The 23,562-nt window shown below is 35.1% G+C and overlaps 1 long non-coding RNA gene across 1 annotated transcript in view; it reads right to left on the bottom strand.

Moving 5' to 3' along the window:
- The window catches only part of LOC105080143 (uncharacterized), a 565,054-nt gene that overhangs the window by 90,750 nt on the left and 450,742 nt on the right, over window positions 1-23,562 (bottom strand). Inside the window, exons 15-16 of the long non-coding RNA XR_012506674.1 lie at window positions 14,807-14,917; window positions 2,504-2,688 (exon numbers count right to left, since the gene is read on the bottom strand). This is a non-coding gene — a long non-coding RNA (uncharacterized LOC105080143). The remainder of the gene's footprint in view (window positions 1-2,503; window positions 2,689-14,806; window positions 14,918-23,562) is intronic.

A 23,562-nucleotide genomic window follows, 5' to 3' on the forward strand; every position in this document is an offset into this window, starting at 1 on the left:
GAATGATTACATTATCAGCAATCTGATTTTGATTTGATTGTTTTAAAACCGGAAGTCCTGCATTCTACTTCTCATGCTACCACTCATTGACTGGTATCCTTAGATCAGTTAATTACCTCAAACTTAAGATAACAGCAATACCTCCCTCATACGATGGTGTAAGGTTTAGATAAACTAATCCATATAAGTCCTTTTAGCACAGAGGTAGGAAAATAGTGAGGGCCTATATTTATTATTTAATTTATCTGAATTCTGGCTCCATGAGTTGATTCAGGCTCTGAAAATAAGCAACAAATGCATTAGGCACCTTTGACTGCTTTCTTTGACTTTAGACTTAGCATCTTCACATTATGGAACAATTTAGTATAATTTGGCATTTGTAGAGTTCCCTATCTCACAGGATAATTAATATCACCAATAATCAGTCAACTTGTAAGCTGGCACAAAATTAGAAAACCCACAAGTTTCACATGAAGAAACAGGCAAGCAAGTGGCAAGTCTTGCTGCAGGATACACTAGGACGCACTGAAATCAAGACGGACTGAGGACTAGCACTGAGGCATGCTACCTAACCAGAGGAACCACTTATCTTCCCTGAAAGTTCTTGACAACCTGACTACTCAAAGAAGCAAAGACTCAATGACTCTAGGAAGATAGAAAAGACATCTAAGAAAGGAAATCTGACTACTCTTAGAGCCTGATACAGACCCTTGTTTGGTTCTGGATATTTTCTAACCACATTAAAGTTCTCTACACTGGACTTCTTCAGTTGTCTTGGCAAACTCTGCCTTAGATGAAACAGCAAGTAAGCTCTGCACAGGGGAGAGGAGAAAAAAAGTAACTGGCTGTGTTTCATTAACCCAATGTCTTCAAGAAAAAGCAAAGTTTTTCTTGGTTTGTGTGATGATCTAAAAACTTCAGAAAGGAAAATTTTTTCATTGGCTTATTTTTTACCAAGGCCATTATAGTATGTAAGCTGATAGCCATACTTGCATAAAAATAAATCCATATATACGTTTCTGTGGTACAGAGGCCTCACTGCAAGATGCTTTGTTTGATTACTAAAAGTATTCATCACATTAGGCCTGGCCTTTCCCCCATCCCCCTCATCTCTAACCTCTCCTTACACACACTAAAAACACTTGCTCTTATCACTTCACTGGGAATAAAAACAGAATGATTTCAGTCTCATGAGTTAATTAAGATGAATAAAGTGGAAAAAAATTTAATACAATCCAAAGGTATGTATACACACATATATTCTTTCCTATACTTTGGAGGAAGCTAGAAAGTAAGAGGTAATCAAATATATAAACTTGGTCATTTGATTTCACTTAAAATGCGACTAAAAGCCATTTGCACTAATCAAGACATTCATTGAGGTTAGGATCTGGGGATAGACAGTATACTACATGTTCTGATGGGATTTCAAATCACATTTTCTAGTCCAACTCTAAGATTTCCTGATTTTTAAGGCAGAATGTTCTTTCTAAAGGGCATGGAGTAAATGAACTCTTAGTAAAAATGTTCTAGTAAAATTACAAATGTAAAGGCTTTGGGCAGAATGTTTGTGTCCCTCCAAAATTCATACCTTGATGCCCTAACCCCTAAAATGACAGTATTTGGAAGTGAGGCCTCTAGGATTAATTAGGGTTAGAATGACTCATCAGGGTGGGGTCTTCATTATGGGATGAGTGCCATTACAAAAAGAGTAACAGACAGTAAGCGACAGGAAATCTCTTTCTTGAGTGCATGTGAGGATGTAATGAGAAGATGGCCATTTGCAAACGAAGAGAGCATAACTAGACACCAAATCTGTCTCCTTGATCTTAGACTTCAGAACTGTGAGAAATAAATGTTTATTGTTTCAGCCATCCAGTCTATGGTATTTTGTTATAGCAGCTTAACAGGAAGTATGGCCTGTCTTAGGCAACATAATAACCAAAGTAAAGTTTCTCTTTGCTAGGTGCCCATTTACTGTTCTCAGGACAGCTGCTCCCTTCTCATATTCCCCTCTTCCTTCCTACCTTCCCTAATTCTTGTCAAAGGTTTAACTGAGAGAGAAAATGTTAGGCAGACAAACTTAAGGTTTTTGCTTTTCAAAAGATATTTCCTCAAATTTACAGAAAATAAAGAGTTTCAGAGGGGGCCATTGAGATCTGAAACTTTACATAGCTCAGGGTCAGTAATTTAGGTTTTGAAATAAAATCATGTTTAAATCCCAGTTTTGATACTTCTTAGTTTTATTAACATGGGCAAATAATTTAAACTTCTGTTGAGCTTAGTTTCCTCATGTGCGTTAAAAAAAAAAAAAAAAGAACAGCAATAGCTGTTACCTCAAGTTGAGAATTATGTGAGAATACCACAAAGCTCTGATTATAATGTCTAGTCCCTAACAAGAAATTAACAGCCAGCAAGGTGGATACTTTGCAGAAAATATAAGTAGTACCCCTTCAAATAATATCTATGACCAAAAACACAGCTTTCTGGCGGGACCGCTTACCATTGCTAGTCACAGATTGTCAGAACTTGATGGCATCTTAGAGATCATCCACTTGAAGCCACCTGGGGACAGAGATGCAGAAGGATGTACCAGTTTGTCTTGGCTCAGGGGCTTTTGCTGCAGTTCCAGTTCTGTCCACTTTTAATTCTCTTCATGTCACTGAGAATTCTTGAGTCTCCAGGGAGCTGAAGATAGGAAATTTCATTTTGAACTAAAATATGTATGATCATTAAATATGTGTATTTTGCATAAGATTTAAGATTGAGACTTAAATTCTCCATTTCCTTTAACCATTCATTGCTCATTAAGCAACATTTCTGTTAATATCAAAATATCATTTATAGTAAACAAAATAAGTTTATGAAATGATTTTCTGTCTTCTTTAAGCCCGCAAGGTGAGGTTCAATTCTATAGACACACCAACCTCCCCACCCCCCCACCCCCACAACAGCACACAGATATCCCAATGCTAAAAGGCATGCCAAGTTGTATATTGCTACATAACTTCAGAAAACAGAGCAATATAAATTTTTATGATTGTTGTTGTTTTTAAACATCCTGAAGTACATTCTGAAGTCCAAGCAGAAAACCTCTTTTGAGTGAAACCAACCTCTGGACAGGGAACTGGCAAACATTTTCTATAAAGGAACAGATATAAATAGTCAAAGCTTTGTGAACCAAAGCCTTCTATTATGTTCTTTTGCTTTTAGAATATATATTCATTATCATCCAAATCTTTCCCTTTAATCCAGGATTAAAAAGGACTTCTAAACTAACAACATAATAAAGTTTCTGGAAGCAATTATGTTACAAGGTCAAGCTTGAAAAAGAATGTTATCTAAGTTTAATATTTGGGGACCGAGAAGATCCGTCAGAAAACATAACTGTTTTTAAACTTCACGTGGTAGCTTGTGTATGAAGAGGATCAGAATACGGCGTTCTAAAATATGCACCTTTGTCATACGGATTATTTTGAGCTAAAGGCAATTAAGAACAAACAGACCCAGGAAGAGCTCTCTGACCTCCCCCATCTCCCTAAAAGCAGGGAGTAAATTCCCCTGGTGAAGGTGTGAAGGTGTGAAGGTGTCATAACTTCCCACTTCAAACTACCAAAAAGAGGAAAACAACACCATCACCAGAAATGGAGACGGAACCAAGATGAGTTGAATAAAATAACTTTACTGTATAACCCTGATCTAGCATTAGCTCCCCTCATATGTTTACTTTCCCATAATCTACCATTACTAGAAGACCTAAAACTTTCTCCTTTGGTCATTTTTCCATAATTTATTGCCCTTTATTAAATAAAATGGTACATAAGCCCCCAGATCAAACTGCTTTTTGGGACTTTTTTTTTCCTTCCCTGTGCAGCCCCTGTGCACATAACATTAAAAATAAAATTTGTGTTTCTTTTCTCCCGTTAAACTGTCCTTTGTTAAGTTTAATTTGTAGGCTTCAGTAACAGAATATAAGAAGACAGAGGAAAGGTTTTTTCCCTCTCTACATATACTTGTAAGTAATACACAAAACAGAGCAGAATCAAGGATAATACCTATGAAAAACCTCTTGCACTACTGGAACATGAAGGCTGAGGGCAAAGAGCCATCTCTGCAGGATGAGGATCAAATTTTTAAGAGATGACCATGAAACACCTTGATTTTGCCACAGATTGAATCGTCTAGTCTCTTGGTTGTCTGCACGTTCCTTTCCTAGCTTTCTTTTCCATCAACTTTTTTTGTTAATCTGAGTAACTAAAACCATTTTGTGTCCCCTAACACTAAATTTTTAAGCAAAGTGTTTCCAACTACAGTCTCATTAAGACAGTATGATTCCCAAATATACATATGTCATATTTTTCACTTTTTTAAAATGTATCATCATGTAGTGATCAAGCCTTGGATCTTTTTCTACACAAAGCTGGTTGTGAATCTTGGATTCATCACTGATTTGCTGAGTATCCTTTAACAACTTTTTCAACTTCTTTCTGATTTAAAAAGAGAAAAAAAAAACTAATGTGAGGTCTTAACTTCTAGGGTTATTGTAATTAAACAAGATCAGGTGTGTAATATATAATAAAATTGAATGTACAGGCAATTTTGAAGATAAGAAAAATGTAATTTTCATTTTATACAATGGATTATTGTTTTACATAAATTATAACACTGTAAAATAAAGACATTCTAAAATCAAATATTAAAAATTAGAGTCATTCTGATACAGGACTATGGCAGTCATTTGCTCAAAAATATCCTAGATTTAATTTATTTTTCCATTGAATCTGCCACATAAGAAATACTGACAATTCCAAGAGCCTCTCTGTCTATTACTTCATAAAGAGAAAATTAATTATCTCTGGTGGCATATATACAGTTTTTGTTAAAGGGAAAAGTCATAAAGTAAAATTTGTTCTCACTAATTCTACTATTTAATTAATTATACAAAGCAATGACATAACTATAAGAAAGAGGAACAAAACTGGAGAAATTACACTCTTTAATTTCAAACTATATTACAAAGCTATAGTAATCAAAATAGTAAGTAGTTGGCATAAAAACAAACAAATCAAGGAAACAGAATAGAGATCCCAGAAATAAACCCATGCATATATGGTTAATTAATTTATTATGAAGGTGCCCAGAAGGGAAAAGGATAGTCTCTTCAATAAATGGTGGTGGGAAAACTGGAAAAGCCACATGCAAAAGAATGATACTGGACCTCTATCTTATACCATACACAAAAATCAACTCAAAATGTACTGAAGATTTGAATATAATACCTGAAACTATAAAACTTCTAGAATAAAATATAGAGGGTAAACTCCTTGTTGATGATTTTTTTTTTTTTTTTTGCATTTGACTCCAAAAGCAAAGGCAACAAAAGCAAAATAAACAAGTGGGATTACATTGATCTAAAATGCTTATGCACAGCAAAGGAAATGATTAACAACATGAAAAGACAATCTACAGAATGGGAGAACATCTCTGCAAATTATATATCTGATAAGGGGTTAATATCTAAAATATATAGAGAACTCATACAACTCAATAGCAAAAAAAAAAAAAAAAATTGATTTAAAAATGGGCAGAAGAACTGAATAGACATTTTTCCAAAGAAGACATACAAATGGCCAACAGATACTAGAAAACATACTCAACATCATTAATCATCAAGGAAATGCAAATCAAAACCACAATGAGATAATACCTCACACCTGTTAAATGGCTGTCGTCAAAAAGAGATAAAAAGTGTTGGCAAGGATGTAGAGAAAAGAGAACTCTACAGCACTATTGGTGGGAACGTAAATTGTTACAGCCAGCATGGAAAACAGTACGGAAGTTCTTCAAAATATTAAAAATAGAACTACTGTATGATTCAGAAATTCTGTTTCTGGGTATATATCCCAAGGAAACAAAATCACAATCTTGAACAGATATCTGCACTCCCATGTTTATCACAGCATTATGTACAATAGCCAAGGTTTGGAAATATACAGTTAAGTATCCACTGGCTGATGAATGGATGAAGAAAATGTGATACATCTATCATATATATACACAATGGACTATTATTCAGCCATCAAAAGATAGAAATCCTGCCATTTGTGTCAACATAAATGGACTTTGAGGGCATTATGCTAAGTAAAAAAACTTAAACAGAGAAAGACAAATACTGTATGACTCACTTATATGCAGAATCTTAAAAAAGCAAACTCACGTAAACAGAGAACAGAGTAGGGGCTGGGGGTGGGAGAAATGAGTATAGGTGGTCAAAAGGCACAAACTTCCAGTTAAAAGATAAATAAGTTCTGGGGATGTAATGTACAGCATGGTTATTCTAGTTAACAATACTCTGTTGTACATTTGAAAGTTGCTGAAAGAATAGATCTTAAAAGTTCTCATCACACACAAAAAATGTGCAATTATGTCCAGTGATGGATATTATCTAAACTTACTGTGCTAGTCATTTCCTAGTATATGCATATATCAAATCATTATGTTGTATACCTTAAATTAATACAAGTTTATATACCAATTATATCTTAATAAAACTGGAAAGAGCATAATATAATTAGTGAAGAAGGAAGAACAGTTATTTGGGTGATCATTCTTAAACTACTGTTCGCATTTGCTCTATTAGTGCTAGTTTAAAAGGTGGAAGTGAGTACAAGAAAATCCACGGTACATTGGAATGTGCAATTCATATTTCCACTTTTATTTCACAGTTGTGGTTGGCCTTGCATAATTTGTGTTGCTAAATGGTTACTTTAGAGTGAGAAAAACACTGACCACCTCCTAACATCTCTAGAACTTTTGTGCACTTGGGAGATGATGGTCAAGATCAGAGTTACTATGTAGATTCTAAGCATCAACATTATGAAAGACAGGACTTTCTTCTCTCTTTCCTTTCAATCAGCCATTTAAAACTAAAAAAAAAATAAAAATAAAAATTAAAAAAAATTCTTACCTTGCTAACTACCAAGTTCCTTTCAAATTATTTAGCAGTTCTTATTACTTACTATTTCTTTGTTCGGTGTTTGTTTTTATTTTAACATAACAATTTAATAAAGCTTTATTTCCTCCAGGCACTATTAAAAATTTGCCTATTTTTCCCTGCAAATCTTTGAATTCACTTAGGTGGAGTGAGCTTTTTATGAGCTCTATTAAATCTAAGAGAAAAAAATCCTTGCCCCAAATATATAGCAGCATTGGCAAGGGTTGGTAAACACTAAAGGAAACAAACTAACTCTAAAGTTTATTCTGTTATAACAAACGTAGATACAGAAGCTCATGGGACGTGTGCACTGAAGGTTGCCCTGGTTGTGGTGGGTGTGGGGAAGTGATGAAAAACTAAACTTTTTTCAGACTAAAATTCTCTATTCAGATATGGACCAAAAGATCCTTTAAGGCAGACCAAAAGATCTTAAGGCAGAACTATCTGTAATTTTAGCTTCAAATAGAAATTGTGTGTTTCTTTATTTCCCGAAAATAACATGAAGTTAACTCAAGATAATATGGGAGATACAACAGAGAGGGAAGTGTTTTATCCTTAATGACAAGTCTATGCAGTCCTGAAATATCAGAGCTCTTTTCACCCTGGGTCTTGGTTCACACGGTCCCCTCCGTCTAGGCTTCATCTCACGTCTCACCTCTCCCTCAACATTGCTTCTATAGAGCGAGTAGAAGGCTAATCAGGCAAAATTCCGGAAAGCTTTCTCAGGTTTCTTCTCCTACCTCGACTTCAACCTCCTTCTGTCCTTTACGACTATCATCTCTTATTTCCGCAGGTACCTGTGTAACTGCATAGTGACTGCATCATGTGAACCCACAGAATCAGGCATTTCTTTATGTAGCAAATAGTTATTAAGTGCCTGCTAGGTGTAAGTAATTAGCAGAACTTGAATATTCTGACAACATTAACTATGTTTTTTCCATAGGAACAAAAGGCTACTACTAATACTCAATGGGACCAGTGCTCGAGGTTTTGATTGAAATCATGTGGGACCAACAAACATTTTTGCCCCATCACCTCATACTTACAAGATGGCAAGCTGAAGTCAGAGGAGTGTCTGCAAAACAGGTTTTCTACTCTTCGTGCAAAACTTAGTCACCCATACAAATATCACACCAGCAACCTTTGATGCATTACCACAGAGGTCTCATCAGTTGATTCAACTAGCACAGATATTTTTATACATTAATCTGTCAATCTGAAGCCCTTAGCTTCATTTAGACCATCCATCTCCCATTTTCTTATTCCTCTGCTATTCTCCTCATCAAATATATTTACATGAAAATAGGATTTATATCCCCTGGAATCTTGGCTTTGCTCCTGACAGAATTTCTCCCTTGTGAAGCAATAATTCTCTTCTAGTATGTTGATATAATTTTAAAGACATTGTCTGAAACAACTGAAATTCCATGACGATGGAAATGATGATTTAAGCCAATGCACTGGAGAATTCAAGCTTGGATTAATAAACAGTAAAGTCATTTTATCATTACCAAAAATTCAGTGTATTTTTTCCATGTTGTGCCATTTAGACTAAAGGAGTAGCAGCAAAAGTTTAACAGTACAATACTAACAGATCAAGTAATTTACCAGTGCAAAAAATGCTTTATAATCACCCAGATTTTAAAAAAGAAACCATGGATGAGAGAACACTCTAAAATGAATACAAAATAGCTTACGTCTTATTTTTAAAATTTCATAGTTTTTCACACTTCAGAAGCTGAGCTTAGCAAAGTAATTGTGGTATGAGTTACATTCTGTTAGCAATAACTGTACTCAGTTCTTTTCATGGGGAAAAATGGGGACTACGACTACTAAAAGTCTACGCCAGTGACTAACGTGCATGTTTCTGCTGAATTACCACACTTAAGCACATTTTATTAGGGGCACTTACTCCCCAGTTACTGTAACATGAAAGGTAAAGATTTACCAGAGAGAAAACAGGAAAGAAATGATGTTTTTATGTTACTTATCCCACTGGAACAGGAGGCAGTTAAAATGTACAAATGTGAAGCACTGCTTTGAAGCCAGTGATCAGTAATTGCTCCTGTCTTTAAGTAACGGACTATTTAAAGTGCAACAGTCATGTACTCACTGGTCTAATTTGTGCTGCGAGGTATTATAAATACATTAGTCTCCTAGAGTCGAAAATTCAGTCAGTAGGCCTTGAGGATCTAATGCAGAGAGAGAGGTTATGGGGCAATTGCCCAAGGTGGGGATGCACACTTGCCCCCCACATTTGCTCTAATGGACTGAGATTCAAGACAGCGATTATATGAAAAAGGGTGGGAAACATGTTTGTTAATAGTCTAGCAGAAACATACATTTACAACCTCAGTCACAGGTACAGGCACAGGAGGAGACAAGAACCAAAAACTCCATCTGAAAAACACTAAAATTCTCTTTGCTATAGGGATGCTACAAATCCGTTGGTGGGGCAGGGGGGAAACACCTCCTCAGATACCCCCCACAGGGCAAAAGCAAGTGAATGGTTACAGGGTAGACTGGCTTTAATGCTGCTGAAAATGTACATACTCCAAACCTGTCTTGAGTTTTAAAAATGTACATACTCCAAACCTGTCTTGAGTTTTAAGTTGTATTAAAGAAAAATAAGTAAAGCAGCTAATAAAGGAAAGTAGAAAGAATTGTTTTGTTGTTAGTGGTTCTTTTCGTTTGTAAAGCATAGGCAGCTTCAGTTACCTCTGAGAACAGGGTTTTATGGTAAAAAGCACAAGAAATAGAGGAAACAAATCTGTCAGAAGATGGGGAGATGTGGACACTGTTCATGTTCCCCGAGCTGCCTTACCATCAGCAACTTGGGAGTTCAACGTTTTCTACATTCAGATTTGTACTGCCTCCGCCTCCCTCCACTTCTGCTTATTTTTCAACTTTGTGTTTCTCCACTGCTCCACCTCTGCTTTATTATTAGTGCTGCTGCCTCCTGGCCTCTGCCGGGTCCCCCTCAACCATCCTGCTCTATTCAATCTTCTTTGTGTGTGCTGTGGTTAGACTCTCCCTTAGAAGACCTGCTTGGGTGGGTCAGTCCCATCCTAGTATAGAACATCTCCACTCTGCAGAATTTTCCTGTAAAGACACTCATCAAATATATTTTTGGTTCAGGCAATAATTTCTGACCCCAAGAGTTTTGCCTGAGATGGCAGCGTGACGTGGTACAGAGCGCCCTTACCTCAATGTAAAGGAATCTTTGTATTGTGATTCATTTTGCCTAGAGAGCTTTCCAGATACTCGTGTGGCTCACTCCTTCATGCCCTTCCGGTCTTTGCTCAACTACCCCCTTCTCAGTGAGATCTTCCCTGCCTATCTTGCTTAAAATGTACCTGTCTACCTTTCCAACACTTCTCCATTCATAGGCAATCCCTACCCTTCCTGTCTTTCTTCTATTTCTTTGTTTTCTTTCTAAATATCTATCAACATCAAACTATATAGTCTTCTCATTTACTTTGTATATTGTCTGTCTCCCTCTACTAGAATATAAGTTTCACAACTACAGGGATTTTTGCTTTTATTTTTCACTACTGGATACCAAGAGCTTAGGACACTCCCTGCCACATGGTAGCCACCCAACAAATACTTATTGACTAAACATAACTAGACTGAAGAGGTGATGTGACAAAAATTAAAGATGGAACTTAGAAAAATAGTGAATAAAAATCCTAGAATGTTATCCCAAACCTAGAGACTGACTAATCCAAATAGGAGCAGGAGGTAGAGGTCCCCAAGAAGACGATCTCTGGAAAGAAAAACTCAATGCAATATTTGATTGGATATCACTTTTTCAGGTGAAGAACGAGTTTATGATAAAGATAGATGGTACCTCCCCCAAAAAGAAAAAAATTAGAAACTTTGGGAAAAGTTATAAAAGAAAAGGACATAATCAAATACATTAGTAGGCTCTGCAAAGAACAGTAATTATATAATCTGTGGTGGAAAAACTCTAAGAGGGTCCACAATTATCCTTGCCTCCTGGTACTCTTGATCTTGTGTAATCATATCCCATTAAATCAAGAATTATGAATTGCTTCTAACCAGTGTAAAAGGATGTCATTTCATTGATTACATGAATTTGTAATTATGTTTGCTAACCTACCCTCTCCCACCTTGGCTTTGGGTGATGTAAGCTGCTATGATGTGAGGTACTCTATGAAGAGTCTCCTACGGTACAGAATTAAGGTTAGTCACTGCCCAGACCCTGGCAAGAAACTGAAACTCTGATTCCTACAGCCTTCAAGGAACTGAATTCTGCCAACAACCATGTGAACCTGGAAGCTGATTCTTCCACAGCCCTGGCCAATGCCTTGACTGCAGTCATGTGAGACAGTGACGCAGAGAGCCCAGCTAATCTGTCCCAAACTCCTGGCCCACAGAAACTGTGAGTTAACAGTGTATGTCACTGGAAATTGACACAACATTGTAAATGACTATAACTCAATAGAAAAATGTTAAAAAAAAAAAACTGTATGTTATTGTAAACCACTAAGTCTGTGGTAATTTGTTATGAAGCAATAGATTACTGATGCATAGCTACAACAACTTAAACATTTTTCATTTATTTCTGTATTTGAGTCAGCCTAAAGACAAAGCATAAAAAAGAATGGATGTGATTTCCAACAGCATTTAAATCTTTTCAAGCTTGACATTGTAAAATTAAGAGACTGGGATGTGGAATAGATGTGGAACAGGGAAAATGGTAGTTAAGAGTATTCATAATTTCATCCTACGAGAAGCCTGATTTATAAAACAAGGAATAAAGGTTTAAACATGTTACATAAATTTACAAAAAAAAACTAAATAGGGAAATGAAAATATTATTATAATAATATTGGCCAGATGAAAAAGAGAATACGAGATTCTCTGAGTGACTTAAATTCTAATTTATCCTGGGAAGATCTCTACAGGATAAATAAATCAGTATAGTAAAAGCATATTATTTAGATATCTGATGGTAACTAATAGTAGAAACAACTAAAAGAGCAGAAAGTAGTTACTTCTTGCCATAACAGTGAAGCAATGGAATGTTGATTTTTTATTTTCCCTCCAAATTATTTCATTTAAAACTCTTTGTGTTTTTAGTTGAAAAAATATACAATGAAAGATAAATACATAGAATATGAGTGATATTCTTTAAATCATAATAATGAGCATTTAAAAATTCTTTTCTAAATATCAACTCTTGCTCACTAAAACCTTCAGAAGTTTCCACTTCTTTCTAAAATTTTGTTTTGATTTGTTATCCAATTTTGCTGATAATAGAAGTGATGCATGTCTATCTTAAATAATTTGAATAAGTATAAAAGTATTGTAACTAATAGAGTATCTGAAATTCTACCACCCTGGGGTAACTACCATTGGTATTTTGGTGAATCGTTTACTTCTCTTTCTGCATAATTAAAACACACATACTTACCTTCCTCCCTCACTTATAGCCTTAACATTTCTTAAATGGGATTATATCATAAAATTTCTCTTAATATTAGATGGGATATTCCTCCATAGTCTGTATTTTCCCTCTTTGCTTGTATTTTTATTTTACTTTGTTGAGAAAAGTAGACATAGACATACTGTGTGTGTGTGTTTCTCTATTAAATGTTTCATGTCTTCTTGAGTTTGTAACTGAGATAATACATAAGGATAGTTTTATGGATGTGAAAAATTTATTAAACGAGTGAATTAAACTAAATACATAACACATATATCTACATATAATTCCATGTAAATTGAATTCGTGGTTAAGAGAAATTACTCAAAATATGTATGTGCATTAACATATACAGGCCTTCTTACATATATACCATCTGGCAATCTCAACAACCTGAAAGATAGCAAACAATCAGGAAGGAAGCAATTATGATTCCTCATCTATCTCAATAAATGTCATAAAACCCATGTGCTTTTTCCAGAGTCAATTAAGTTGTGTTTTATCTACATTCATTTTAGTCACAATTCTAATAAACTTGGTTATCTGATTTTAAGCAGATTAAAAGCAAAATCTTAGGGGTGGTCATGACAGAATCCTATAATGAGCAGCTAAAATCAGATTAGAAATTTGACTCTAATTAGAATTATGGCTTAAATATTTCACCTCTGAAAATATGAGAGCCCATTAAAAAGAAATGATGTTCAAATGATGACCCTAAGTCATCAGTGAAAAATCATTTTCAGCTTCCTTTGCTTAAAAAAAAATTATGACATGTCTAAAAAGTTTTCAGAAGGATTTTAATTCAAAGGACTAGCACTTTAACCAAAGTTCTTGTTGCTTTAATGTGTAATTATCTGGTCAGTGGAAATAAAATCACCACCACCACCACCAGTCCCCATCAGCAGCATCCCTATTTCTACCACTTATTAAACTTTCAGTTGCAAGACACATGGAAGCTACTTCACATGGTGACTTAATTAATCCAACAACCACCCTAGGAAGACATGCTCATTTTCAAATAAGGAAAATAAAGTTTAGAAAAGAACAAAACTAAAAAAGAAAGAGAGAGAGGTGACTTGCCCACGTTCTCACTATCTTAAAACCCATGGTAAGTTTCCAAGGTATGTTTCCCTTCCAAGCCTAGGCTTGATCCTCTTCTCACTCTTCATGCTTTCACAGCTGTAGGTTCAGTGAGCATCTTTATTCAGATAATTTAGGCATTTAAATTTTTATGTAAGACTGCTCCTCTAAACTCTAGATTCATAAATCTAATGCCTATGGAAATCTCTTGAATATCTGTTTAAGACATCTCGAACTCACTGTATCCTAAACCAAACTTACCATCTTTCACTGGTTTCTGGTCCTCTTTTAGTGTCCATTACCTCAGTGACTGACTTCACTATCCACCCTGTACACAAGCCAGGAGACCAGGAGTCGGTCTGACAGTCCTAACAGGTCCCTCTCCCTCAGATTTCTTATTCAGCCTACCACCTAGTTCCATCTGATATTACCTTCTTGGTACATTCTCTCCATCTCCACCATCACTGGTCACTAAAACTACCATAATAAATTCCTTGCTCAATTACAATCACCTTTTAACTAGTGTTACCTTATTATCTTTTACTACTCTAGATACTCTTGAATTAACTCTTGAGATTTTACCAGAATGATCTTTTTCTTTTTCTTTTTTTAAAGTGTTATTTAATCATGTCATATCTCTGAATAAGCAAAGCTGTCCATTGCTCTTTGGATAAAGACAAAGCTTGTCCTCACAGTCTATCAGGCCCTGCATCGTGTTGGCCCTGTCTATATCTCTAGTCTTAACTTCCTCTTTGTTCTCCAGGCATGTGGGTCTCTCTGTACCATTTCTTTATCTCTCTTTCTTTCACCACAGGATATTTTCCCTTCGAGGTGGCAAAAATCTCTCTTCTTTTCTTATCTAGTTAACTCTTCTCCTTTTTCAATTTCAGCACAATAAGTTTTTCTTCATGGAAGCCTTTCTTGATCTTTCTAAACAGGATAAATTCCTCTTTCATAGAAATTCATAATACCACATACCTCTCCTTTGTTCCTCCTGCCCATTTGAATTTTTACATTTATTTGTATTATTATTTTATGTTTGTCATCTCTTCTAGGCTGTGAATCTATGAAAGAGGAATACTATTTTTACTCACCATTTACTATGGTCTGAATGTTTGTGCCCAACTCCCACCCTCAAACTTACATGTTGTAATTCTAATGCCATGTACGATAGTATTAGAAACTGGAGCTTCGGGGAGGCAATTAAGTCATGAGGGGAGAGTCCTCGTGAATGAAATTAATGCTCTAATAATAAAGGCTCTGGAGAGCTAGCTCACCCCTTCCACAGAGAGGGCACAGAGAGGTCAGCAGTCTGCAACTTGGAGGAGGGTCTTCACCAGAATCTGAATTTTCCAGCACCATAATCTTGGACTGTCCAGCCTTCAAGACTGTGAGAAATAAATTTCTGCTGTTTATAAGCCTCAAAGTCTATGGTGTTTTGTCATAAGCAGCTTCAATGGACTACTAAGACATCATTGCCTCCTCAGTGCCTTTTTAACAGTACCTAGCACAAAGAAGGTGCTTAATAATGACTCAAGTGCTGTTGAAAGAATCAAACTTTGACAAGGCTACACTGCTTATTATAAACCCTTTGTTCCCTGAGTATTTCAAGACAACAGGTTAAGTGAAAGTATACACCTGATTACAGATACAGGTAATACTGATGAATTTTTATGAGGACTGCCCACATCAAAGAAGTACTGAAAAAAATTTGACCATAGAGAAGGCAGGAAATGAGAATCTCATCTCCTAGGATTATACATGTCCTTCTTTCTTTACTTTTTTTTACAAATTCTTAGTCTATTTTTAAGATCAGTTTCCAAGTCAGCTACTCAGAAGAACATGTGCCTTTCTTGGCTGCTTCCGCAAAACATCATGTTTCAATTGGGAATCAGGGAAATTAAAGGCATCTGAAGGTTTTGATTTGATTATTCCTAATTGTTTTATAAATAGTTGTATAAAATCATAACAAGCAAACAAAAATAAATAAAAATAAAACATAAATCTTTGGAAGCATAGTGTTTGTTTATCCAAACTAGGTTGGTTGAAGAGAAAACTTTACAAGAATTTGACTCAACTCTACAAAGTTCTTGTAAAAGCATGTGTGACTTATTTTTGTCCAAGGACATAAACAAAAATATCTACTTTGATTTAAAATAAAGTTTACAACCAGTCTGTCTTTTTTCACATTTGCTATCAAATGCTACAAATGTTACTGATTCATGAGCTCTGACTTGAGCAAATGTTAAAGGAGGTGGATTGACCTAAATTTAATAACACAAAGATGCTCATGTTAGTTTAGAATATCCAGCTCGTGATTAAAGAAAACTTATAAGCTGTAGTCAAAGTGGAAAAAAATAATGTAAGTTTGATAAATTGCTTTAATTTACTAGAAACAAAAACGAAAACAAAACTTCCTCTCTTTTTGAGATGACTTTTAAATCTTCAGATGATTTTGGCAAACATGAAAAACATAACAATTCATGTCTCCTGCATGTCCCAAACAATGCAGTTGTCAAAGTCTCAGTTCTAAACTGTCTCTATGCAACTGAAAGTTGGCCCAGTAGGCCTGGAACACTCATCAATTAAAATTCATCCATACATTCTGTGTCTTACAGTACTGTAATGGACACTCTTGCAGAGTGTCTAGGCAGATCCTCTAGACTGGTGAGAACAACTTAATCTCTAACTTGTGAACTTGAAAAGTTAGAAAAAGAGTACATTTATCATTGCATGAATGAGCAGATTAAATAATAAATCACTTTGAGAAAATATCTGGCATCCATTAGAAATTCAATAAAAATCAGTTTCTTTTTTCTCAGTCTTTGAAGGATGATGGTATTAAAATGTGGGTTAGATAACAACTTCTTTCACGTATGATTATGAGTCAAAATTAGAAACAACACTTCATAGAAGTTAACCAAAAGATCTTTTCCAAATAAATATATACAAAGTATTACTGCTGTAATCAATTAATTCCTGTTACACTAAGAAAAATGCTATTTTTTTAAAGCATTATGAAGAACTAAAATTAGAGCAATCATTTTCTCAATCTGGATTCATATTTTTTACAGCCAAACCAGTAGTTCTCCTGGAGATTAAGGAAAAAAAAATTGTATTAGTAGGCATAAAGGAAGGAAGAAAGAAAGGAAAGAGATATGAGATGTTAAGCGGTTTTATTCACAGTTCATCCACTCGTTTTCTCAGTGACATCATAGCACTCATTTCCTAATTTAAAGTCAGTGATATCCTGTATTTCATAACATTTGTGAGGTGAAAAAGGAAAAACAAAATTATTTCTACAGTATTAAAGGTGTCCTCAAAATAAAAAAGACCGTTGTTACATTCTCCTTGCTGCTCATTTTATTTCATAAGAAAGTAATCATTGTTATATGAAGTTTTCTGTTAGCCTTTGCTTTAAGACTTCAAGTTGAGTATCTATGTGCATCACTCGGTACATGTGAGAGTTCTAAACTCCTCTCTCAATATAATTCAGTATCAACACTATTACATTTTGTTATGTGAATTTCAAAGTTAAGAATGAAACATTCTGTTTAGCATCTCTCTCTGATTCTCTTTTATCTGTAAAAGAAGGCCATCAAAGAGATAAAGAAAACAAGAGAAGAAAAATTTAAAAAATAGTATGTTAAACTAGAGACTGAGATACATAGTCAGAATTTGATTTGGCTATAATGAGAATGAAAGAACTGTGAATATAGAAAGAAACAAAACTTCAAGAGACATCCAGACAGAAATCAAAACACATGCACCAAAGGTAACACAGAAACTGCACCTGTATACTGAGAAAATAATTTTTATTAAAAAACAAAACAAAAATTTAGGAACATACTTACGTCTCTAACTAGAGAAGATTTGACCTTGTAAACTTTTAGAATGTAATTCACATTTTAAACTGCAATTCTGCAAATAGAAGCTTATCTTCTTTTGTACTTGTTTGTTCTGATGTCAAACAGAATTTGATCAAGGGTCAAATCTACCTGGTAGATCCCCACATTTCCAACCCAAGCTTATAAATGCAGTCTTATATTTAAACATCAGTATTAAAAATGGATTTCTGTTGAATTTTAGCATAAGTATGTGCTTATTTTAAGTAAAATGAAATCAGATATATTCACGTGTTTTTCCACCCATGACAGGAAACTACTGTGGCTTACTCTCTGGCCCTTTACCATCCTTACTAGTTATATAACTCTACGGTTTAACTAGTTAAATGCTCTTGGGTTGTAAGGAACAGCTGCTTTCTCAGGCGATCTGTGATGATATGAGTTGCTTTATCAGTTACTCAGGGCACTACTTATCTCACTGCTTAAGTCATCCAGTCTCAGGGAAAAGTGGAATTTTATTACAGCCCCTACAGCAGCTCTAAGAGGCCTAACAGTCTCTATAGAACCCTGCCATTCTGGACACTTAGCTTTTCTCTGCCTCTGCTTCTGTGTTTGCATCTATTTCCTTTCCATCTTGTGGCTTCTGTCTAATCATGGCTTTTACTGTCTTGTAGCACCACATGCTCTCTTTTTCTTGTGTATTTTTTAATTTCTATGATATCCATAATAGGCCTTCACGTGTGTGTGTGTGTGTGTGTGTCTGTGTGTGTAATTTGTAACTTACAAAGTTAGAAGAAATGTTTTTATCAATCAATCATCATCTTGATAGGACGTGTACCAGCACCTAAAAATAGCTGCCTATAGCTCAGGCTCTCCTCTCAATTCCACTTGAGCCCATGATGACCAGGTTACTTGGTATCAGACATGGAGACGTGTGTGTGAAGAGTGATCTGCAGTTGTTTTACCAGAATGAATCTGAGCTTGTGGTTAGTGCTCGTGTTATGGCCTATTTAATATGGTAGCATTTATATATTTCACGAGGTCTAAACATTTTACAAGTTCATGTAACGATGCTATGTAAACTACATAATTCATGAAAAATTCTGCTTTGTCTCCTGGATGTCCTTGAAGTTAAAAGCACTTATGAAAGTGCTAGGTTGAGTGCATTGCTAGTATTACCCTGAGAGGTGAGCTGTTACATACCTACTGATCCCATTCATATGAGTTAATGCAGCTTTCACTGGAAACTGAGTTCCTGATTAAGTTTGTTGCACTTGACATCATATTACACTGCCTTTGACCATTTTATTTAAGTACCGAATTAATGTGAAGAACTTTTTGTGCTTTGTGGAAAAAATAATAATAATACATTACACTGTGGTTAGTTCATTTACATCCTGAGGGAAAAAGTAAACAACTGAGCATATAAACAAAACACAATTATTTATAAAGCTTTAGTGAGCCTACAGTTTTAATTCTATATTTACCTGTGATTATAAATCTATAAATGTGATCTAAAGATTTTTAAAAAGTCCAGTAACAAAAAGACAAGCTTCTACAAGAGAAATACTGGATAATACAATTTTTTAAACCTGGAAAAGTAAAGGTTATGTTCATAAAAATAAGGCAGGGCAAACATAATGAATATGGACTAATTTGCCAAATCATAGCAATAGAACTAGTTCAAATGATGTTACTCAAATAAGAAATATAGAATAGAAAATATACATAAGTTTAAGGAAGTTTTAGTAATTTCCTGGAAAGTAAAATGTTTAGAGAAAATCTTAGATAATCTAAATATTTGTGTATATATATTTATATATGTATATGTATATATATGAAATGTATTACTAATCTTGATTGAAAATTTTTTTCCTAAGTATAAAAATAATATATTATCATTGTAAGAAATGTAGAAAATGTGGGAAACAGAAGAAAGAAAAATTGAAACAACTTACTCTCAAATCAGAAAGAGAAAAAAAATACCATATGATATCACTTATATGTGGAATCTAAAATATGATAAAAATGAACTTATTTACAAAATAGAAATAGACTCACAGACATAAAAAACAAACTTATGGTTATCAAAGAGGAAAGAAGGTGGGGAAGTGATAAATTAGGAGTTTGGGACTAGCAGATATAAACTAATATATACAAAGCAGGTAAGCAACAAGGTCCTACTGTATTGCACAGGGAACTGTATTCAATATCCTGTAAAAACCATAATGGAAAAGAATATGAAAAATAATATATATATTTAACTGAATCACTTTGCTGTATACAAAAAATTAATATAACATTGTAAATCAACTATACTTTAAAAAAAAAGGACAAAACACAATCTACTCTCAGGTGCAATCACTTCCAGATTGTGTGTTGTGCACGTGCATATATATGAACATATAAAAGAATATATATACACACACATACATATATATATAACATGGACATTTATTTCAGTGACCAATATTTAGGCAAGGGAAAAAAAATGAAACTTTCTGCCTCACTACTGTGCTCAGGCTGTGTTGGGCAATCATCAAAACACTCTTTAGTGTCAATTTCCTTCCTGGTCATTTTAGCAGAAGCTGATGGTGCCCTGTCCATATTTTCTTATCTCTCTAGAGCTTCCATAAACACTATCAGTTTTTGTGTCTCTCTCTGTATGAGGACTTCTCTCACATAAAATGATGTGGATTCAGATCCATTAATTCCTAATGAGCAACCAACCCTCAGCCAACAAGAGATAAGAGTCAGTGTGCAATGTCCCCGCTTCCTTTCCCTTAGTGATACAATTCTGTTTTGCTCCATATATTCTCTAGAAGATCCTACCATGGGGATCCACATATGGACCAAGGCTAACCCCATTCATTAATGCATTCTTTATTGGTCCTCTTTCCTTCTCTGTCTCACTTCTCTGCCCTCTCACTGTACTTCCCTCTCCAATAAATCACTAGCTCTGAAAACCTTGTCTAGGAGTCTTGTTTTTGTAGAAACCAAACTATTATGATAGAAAACAACAAAAGACAGTGGGTTTTCAGAATAGGTCTTCAGAGAGAATTGGAAGTTTTAGATCACTAAATTTAATGCAAAAAGAAAACTATATGCAGCTTTATTATTGTTTTGTCAGCTGTTTTAGCCAGGACTTCTTTTTCACTGTTTATCCCACCTTGGGTTCTGATGTAGTGGGACAGCCTGGTGTTCAGGGAAGAGCCTTAGAAGAGACACACGCATATATATACTCATGCCTTGGCTCCACCACTAGTCAGTCAACTAACCTCTCAGAGCCTCAGTTTCTCCACCTGTAAAATTGGGGTAAAACACTTGCTTTTCCAACCTCATAGGCTTTTTACAAGCCTTTAATGAGATTCTTTGGAGCAGAGTGTTTTCTGTGTAATAGTGTAGGAAATAACAAGAACTGGGTATCTAATTCATGCCAGAGCTTTGATCTCCACCTTGCACTTCCTTTGCTGTTACTATGTTTCTGTACTTGATAACTTTGCCTGACAAGGTCTTCAGAGTTCCATGTGCTGACTTCAGGACTTGAACCTTATGAATGTTACTTATTCAGCACTGGATGCACAAAGGCTGACACTTAACAGTCATTTGTGGTGCTGAGGGAAAAATAAAGTTAGTATTTTCCTCATAGAGATGTCTGCAGCGGCAAAAGCCCCAGCTACCGTTCCCCCCCAAAGGAACCTGCCCCAATGCCAGACGTCCTCTCATAATTCCTGATCATTCAGGAAGTTCAAAGCATACAGTTCTCCCACTTAAGAGCATTTGTGGGGAGGTCTCTGTTATCACATCATTTTGGAGTTAGAAAGTCTTGCCTCCTCTAGAAGCAGCCATCTGGAATCTCTATTAGTAAAGCAGAGAGATCCAATTACAAGCATCTATTTGTAGGGGAAACTCCTGTCAGCTCTTAAAGGAAACTATTCTATGGTGCCAAGGCCTGGCTGGTTCACCTATGGGAAATAAACTCAGGCACAAAGATGGGCTCTCTAGCAGAGAAAAATGAAAAGGAAGGAGAAATGGAAACAAATCAAGCCTTGCAATTTTTTTCATGATTCAAAACATTTTAAAATGAGATTTTTATAACTTCTTTTTTAAAGATTACAGAATACGGTTTTCTTCCACAGCAGAAAGGGAGCAATCAAGCTCAAGTTACAAAGCGAGCAAAAAGATGAAAGTTTAGAAAGCCTTAGAACTTTGCTGACTTACAGGCAGAAGGCAGGGGAAAGGCTGAAAGACAGGAAATAATGATTACTATTTGTGCTCTATTTCAGTTTCCACTTTGGTTAAGCTAACTGGAAGGAAACGAGTGATTAGGTTACTTGTGTCATCACTTACATCAGTAGCTTTATTTTTGAAAAAAAACATCATTACCCTTTCTTATTCAAGGAGAATGAGAATCATTGCCCGATCTTACGCTAATGTCTCAAGCTAAACATTTTTTGTTACAAAGATAGGAGAATATTGAAATCTGCATTGGTACATTCGGTACTTTGATCACAGAGGTGGCTGTAAATGTAGCATTACAGACCAGAGGTTACAGATCACAGTAAACAAAATATCATCTGTGGAAATCTATCTTCATGCAGGGTTTTAACCATTTCTGTTCTCCTGCATGAACTTTAACAGAATATCTTTACCAATACAAAATCTCTCATACAGAACTTTCCTTTTTCCCCTATGTAAATTTAATTCTGTGTCCCTTTAAAAAGTGCTCTGATCAGGTTCCTTTTTAAAAACAATAAAACAAAGTGGTGAGCTCCTGCCACGTGCTCACCATTGGACTGAATGTCATACATTAACTCACATGCATGTATAGCAGAGGTGATTACCTGGTTATGCAGATGAAGAAACCATTTTCTCTCCCCTTGAATTCCTCCACCACTTAAACAGTTGGCCACAAAAAAAGCTGGCAGTTAACTGTAGCATCTGTATTGTTTAATCATTGTTTTTAATGGATTTATCTTTGAACCCAAACAGGGTATTTAAGTCTTTTGCAGACTGAGACATTGTAGAATATTGAGTAGACACTCAATAAATGCTTCTAGATGGTTACATCTCAGGTTTATCCCATAATTCAACGGGACTTCAGTCTGCTCTTAAGATCAAGGAAGCTTGATTTTCAGTGACTAGAAAGTAAAAAAGCCATAGACTAACATAAAACCTCAATGTCAGCTGTATGACTTCAGTGTAAAATATAATCTCATTGCTTACCTGTCCAGTATTATTAGACCAATGGAAAGGAAAGGTTGTGGCATACAAATGAAAGAAATTCTGTGTCACAGCTGTGTAAAGAAGCAAACTATGGAATTACTCTTAAAGATACCTATGTAAGGTATAATCCAGTGTGTCTCAAACCATCTGTAGTGAAAGGCTAGCCCTGCCCTGGCACCCCCAGTCTATTCTGGAGTATTAATTTTATAAGAACACATTAAAAATGAATTAGCAAAAAATGAATCACTAAATAAGAGAAACAAAATATAAGTACCTTTTTTTAACTCTCAGATTTATTAGATAAAAATGATCTTGCCCAATTGTCATGAATGTTTACTTTAAATTTCTAAATGACAGTCACTGATCAGTATGTAGCGTTTGTGAACCAACCACATTCTGCAGACCCACATTTAGAGAAGGACTGCTATAAATTGTAATCCTATCTAAGGGTCAACTTGCTTCTTAAATACAAGCAATAAAAAAAATCCCAAAACAACAAACAAAGAAAGAAAAACTACATTAGTTTTACTTGGGAAACTTTCTTGCTGGTCAGAGACATAGACTTTGGGCAGCATGCCGGTGCAGACTTGAACAACTGATTCTCTCTGCTCTTCCTTTTTGTTTTTTCTTCACATGTTTTGTACAATATTAGTGATCCTCTTTTTCCCTTACATCCCACTTTGTCAATGATATTCAAAACTTGTGAATATAAGTATCACAAAACTTTTTCATAGTTCTCTGTGGTATTCTTTAAAAAATTTTTTTTTTACTTAAGTGTAGTTGATTTACAATGTTAGTTTCAGGTGCACAGCAAAGTGATTCAGTTATACATATATACATATATTTTCTTTTCAGATTCTTTTCCATTATATGTTATTACAAGAAATTGAATATAGTTCCCTGTGCTGTATAGTAGGTCCTCGTTGTTTATCTATTTTGTATATACTGGTAATGTGTATGTT

Source organism: Camelus bactrianus, chromosome 1 (assembly GCF_048773025.1).
Source record: "Camelus bactrianus isolate YW-2024 breed Bactrian camel chromosome 1, ASM4877302v1, whole genome shotgun sequence".
Classification (NCBI taxonomy): Eukaryota; Metazoa; Chordata; class Mammalia; order Artiodactyla; family Camelidae; genus Camelus; species Camelus bactrianus.